The sequence below is a fragment of the Pinus tabuliformis genome, chromosome 7 (assembly GCF_031772625.1).
Source record: "Pinus tabuliformis cultivar Carrire ecotype Pingquan chromosome 7, CPIR1, whole genome shotgun sequence".
In the NCBI taxonomy this organism is placed as follows: domain Eukaryota; kingdom Viridiplantae; phylum Streptophyta; class Pinopsida; order Pinales; family Pinaceae; genus Pinus; species Pinus tabuliformis.
The window spans coordinates 1597316576-1597321973 of NC_142293.1; the positions used below are offsets into that span (position 1 = coordinate 1597316576).

The 5398-nt window shown below is 39.9% G+C and overlaps 1 pseudogene; it reads right to left on the reverse strand.

Annotated features, from left to right (window-relative positions):
- Positions 1–889: 889 nt before the first annotated feature.
- LOC149254229 (uncharacterized) lies at positions 890–1542 on the reverse strand (annotated as a pseudogene).
- Positions 1543–5398: the final 3856 nt, after the last annotated feature.

Genomic DNA, 5398 nt, shown 5'->3' on the forward strand with positions numbered 1-5398 from the left:
AGGTGTCTAAGATAGCACGCACTATCTTGAGAACACTGTCTCTCATCTATTTATTTGTAACACTATATTCAATTATTTGTGTAATGTGTAATGTATGAATGAGAGATAATGCATGAGGAAGCTTGAAGCTTCAGCCTTTTTCTGCCAATATTGTGTCTCTGGTTTTTATATGTGTGATTTATATATTTTTCTAAGTTAATTGCATTTTTATCATGTGGTATCAGAGCGAGGTATGGACGATATGAGTTAGGTGTGCCTGCTGTGAGTGAGCGCAGCTTTGGAATGTTGAATCTGTTGTGAGTGAGCGCATCCGCTTTGGAATATTGAATTTGAATGTAATGTAACGGTGGACAATTGAATTGTTTATGTGCAGTTTTTAAAATCGAATATCCAACATGGAATACTGATTGTGAAATAAAGTTTGTAGCTTTTTGAAGTATGGAGCTGCAGATCTACACTAGCAATGGCATAATGCTACTATATTGAATTTTGTGGGTGTATTTCTGCATAGTTTGGAGGTACGCTACAAAGACAACCCACACTGATCTCCCACAAGGCAGCAAACGATATTTTGTTGAAGATGGATAATTAAAGTGCACATTCAGGAGCCCATGAACTATGAGATGTCATTGATCAAATCAGCCTGCGGCTAAGATCTGCTGTAGGAGATTAAAAGCGTAGATTATCTTGGCTATGTTTGATGAGCATGCGTTGGAGACTGGTGCGTTGTGGAGGCTGTCGTGGAGCATCATCATCATGAGATAAGTCTAAGCGGTGGAGCGCAGAACAATGAGATCGGAGCTATACAGTAAAAAGGTCTCACCATCACTCTCATCTTTTAACAGCCAATAATCACCCCAAATAATTACAGGAGATGGTACGAGCGTTCTTATATTGCATTGGCACAAACGTGATTGCAAATGCTTGAGTAAATTTTTTATTTTGAATGTGGGATCTTTCATCACTTGTTCAATAAGATTATGAAGCAGATCTCTGTTTCCTACCATTAGGGCGTGATCTTCATCTGCATAATTAGATAATAGTCTCCTGCACAATCTCTGTTTTCTTATGGCCTCTCTTCTCCGCTCATGATCCTCGATTTCTAGAAGCAAAGCAAGCTGAGGCCATTCTTGTATGGTCATGTCTTCTTGTATGGTCCTATCCCTTTCAGAGGCTTCAGTTCCTGAGGTTTGATTACCATTTGTAAAAAGTCTTGGGTTAGCTGAGAAAGAGCCCATAGAATTCCCCGGCGACAAGGAAATCTCTGTTCCGAGACAAGAGATCTGCCAGAATCTTAAGAATTGATGGTGAGTCAAACCCTGGACCTGAGACGATTTTTGTATTCCAGAGAGGCAAAGAGGGAATCCACCGGGCGAGTACTGCTGCGCGGGAGCGTTCTGCTATTGGTTGCTTTTAATTGAGTCGCCGCTTCCGTGAAGCATTCTGAGCAATCGCTGGTGCTTAAATATCTCCGACACACTGCGAGACCATAAACTGGGTCCGTTTTACCAGCTTTCTCTGTCCCTGAAAATGCGAAGCCATTTTTGAGAGATTTGGCGGAAGCGATGCGAAAACATAATTCAGATTTTCGTAGAACGTTGTGGCATTAACATTGGTATAAGCTGGCACTGGGCTGCAGCCTTTGCTCACTACCGTAGTCTGGGGATCGTCTGTCGCAGCGAAACTTACATCCAGCTATTCTTATCAATCTGCAGCTTGCTCCCCGTTCTCAAATGCACTTTCAGCAATGGATTCTGTTTCATCACCAACAGCTGTAAATATCATAAACACACTTCTCCAGCCAGATTTGATGCTCCCAACCTTCGATTTGATCATCTGTACAATGCAGTCAACAATCAGAGTACGAATAGTTGCACTTCTACTATTTCGCATGAGGATAACAAATGGTTTCAAGGTATCATTCTGAAAGGTAAACTTAGCAAGTTCTGCCCTCTCAAAATATTTAATACCAAGCTGTCTTAGCGAGTCAATTGAATACATAGAAATCTTCTCATCATGGTGGCTTCCCGCAGAGATAAAGTGATATGTGATATTGACGTAAAGTTCTTGGAGAGATAAGGAGTGGATAATATTTTTAAAATTTTTGTAATGAGGTATGTTGTTTAATGTGTAAAAAAATTTTGAGTGCTTTGGGGAGATATAAGGAGTGACATAAAGAAGATGGGTGGATAAGGTGCATATTTTAGAATTTAGGAGCGATAAGTGAATTTTTTTTTAGAGAAAAATCAATCATGTACTCCAAAGTAATATTTTATTTTGAGAGAGATTTTGAGAGATTGAGTCACTGCAGGTAATTTTTGAAGACAAGTTGCTTCAAGCATTAGTGAGCTTGACATTTTCGTTGCTTCAGAAGTTGAAAAATGATGTACTCCAGTCATTAATAAAAAAACATATCATTTTTCTCGTGATTGTGTCCTAGATCCGCCCGAAATTGAATAAGGGGATCTTAGGTACACGAAGAGTGAGTTGATGATGATGCATGCTTCATGTTTTTTTTTGCTTATGATTTGTGTCTAGTTTTGACACATAAATGATCTCATTTCATGCACACATAAAATACAATGCCAGCAAGCACAACACCTATATCGAAATAGTTGCAAGGAAGGATAATTAAGCTCCACACATACAACAACTCATCAAAGTTTTCAACATCGACATTCTACTTCAACAAGCAAATTCAATCAAGTTAATGAATTTGTAAACTTCACTGTTTCAAAGCAAAGTCTACATCAACATTCTTGCAAACAAATTTAAGAACTTGTGAATCAAATTCCAATTGAATTGTACGGGTGCATTCTCGGTTGAAACCGACACCCACGTCTTGATTTGATCATAAGTCAAGCACGTTCCTTCTCTTCAACTTAGTCAAATTAAGACAAGTGAATTCCTTGTTTTATGTGAGTCATTAAAACCATTGTAAGCTTTTTTGGGTGCATTTTCGACAGTGTTCGACACCCTTCCTTTAAATCACAATCAAGTGAGTCCATGAGTTTTAACTCCTTGAAAGAACTATCACAACAACCAAAACAAGTTCAACTCTAACAAGTTGAGTTCGTCATCAAGCGAGCGTGGCTATTCATTCACGTGAGCATTCACACACACGTGATCGTCATCAAGCGAGCATGCCATTCAAGTCCCATAGCAAGTGAGCCTGTCATTCAAGCAACATAATCAAGTGAAACAGTTCAAAGCACGACATCTAAGACAAGAGAGCCTGATTTCAAGTGAGCAAGTTCAGATGGCGCAACATAGTCAGTTGTTAAATATTCTTCACAGTTTGATCATCTCCAGTGATGAAGACATGGTGCACATCAGCAAAGAAACTCTTGCTGAAATTTCACGGCATCTACAACAAACACATGAAACCATTGAGTTTCTTCAACTAGAATCGCAACTACAAAGAGATGAGCTGCAACAGAAGAGTGCTTCTTCCAAGTCATTCAACCATGCAAATGAAGATAAATATGTTGATTCCAAATCACTCATCCAAACAACTTCAAGTGTCGAAGTTGTTCATGATCAAATTCAAATTTCTTCCAAACCCATCATCAAGCCTTGGGAAGAAATTCAAAATAACAATAATAGACGTGGCTTAGGATATGTCCCTGATGACACCAACTTACAAATCCCAGATTATTCCAAGCCAATTAAGTTTGTGAGTGCAGGATTTCTTGAACCACTCACCTCAGCAGGTTCTGAGAAAGTTGTAGACAAACGAAATTGCATGCAACCTGAAGTTCATGTTCAACCGAAATGCTCTCATTGTCAAAGAGCCGGTCATTTGGAAGATCAGTGTTTTGATCTCCATCCGTGTTGCCATTGTGGCAAGCCCAATCATTCCTCAGCAAAATGTCGCAACCACCAAAAAACAGGCAGATTGAAGATACATTATGACTGGATTGATCCTTGGGAATGGTCATCCACAGTCAAACGGTTGTCTCAGTTCTACAACCGACTACAATCTTACATAGTGCAGCCAGCAGTGAACAGATTATGGTACTCTCATGCAGTTGAATGCAGGAGTACAACAGTGAAACTCTCCTACACCTGAAGGGGGGGAGTTCAAATATATTTTGGAGCAGATTGTCTCTCCTTTTAGCTGAAAAAGGGGGGAAAATGTCAATGAAATTGACAAGTGGTTGTCAGACTGAAAGTCTCGACAACATCAGCGAAGCAGCCAGTGGGCATCTTCATCAGCCAGTGGGCATTTGTCATCAGCAGTGAGCATCAGCAAATTCGCCAGTGGGCGATCGACAGCCAAAGCAGCAGTGAGCAGCTTTCATCATAGCAAAAGCAACATTGAGTTGTTTTTCGACATCTTCAGCCAGTGGGCGATCATCATCAGCAAATACGCCAGTGGGCGTTCATCAAGTTGTGTCAGTGGACACCGGATGCTGTTTTCAAGCAAAGGACAGTTGGATCCTTTTGCGGCTTGGCACATGATGGAGTTGTCAAGCGTCCCTCTGAGATGAATCAGTCATGCAGCTGACTCAGTCTCTTCATTTTGCGGTTTGTTCAGCATCCAGATTTGGCGGTTTTTTCAGGCAATGTTTTTGAGGATCAACATGAGAACTTGGAAGATGGTTCCTCGTTCTTATTTTGGATTTATCATTGAAGGGGGGAATGTTAGCCTCTCTCATAAAACAATAATAAATCCAAAAATAAATTAATTAATTAAAAATTCCAAGTTAGGAATTTGTGCCTAACTCTTGGGTTGTTCCTCTAAGATAGGAGTTAGTTTAGGTAACTCCTATATTGGTGTGTCTGGTGAGAAATTATCTCAACCAAAGGAGAAATTATCTCAACCAAAGGTGTCTAAGATAGCACGCACTATCTTGAGAACACTGTCTCTCATCTATTTATTTGTAACACTATATTCAATTATTTTCGTAATATATGAATGAGAGATAATACATGAGGAAGCTTGAAGCTTCAGCCTTTTTCCGCCAATATTGTGTCTCTGGTTTTTATATGTGTGATTTATATATTTTTCTGAGTTAATTGCATTTTTATCAAGTGTGAGACCAAGATTGGGTGAATCCCACCGTGAATGGATGGATTGCCTAGGATCATGAGAGTTCCTGCACTTTGGACTCCGACAAAGAAATAGAACGCTGGAAGAATCGGTTACATGAAGTAACTACGCTGAATTGCAACATGATGACCTAGTCGCTACGTTGTGTGTCATTAGAGGTAAGAAATTTACCTATTTATGATGGTCCGAATGAGGTAGATATCTTTTTGGATGCATTTGAAAGGGAGGTACCATAGAAGCAGTGCTTCCTGGCCTTGGACTAGGCACTGTACTATACGCTTGTAAGATGGTAGGGTATGCACAAGGGAAGCTTTGATGATTGGCGCGAATGTAGGAGGATGA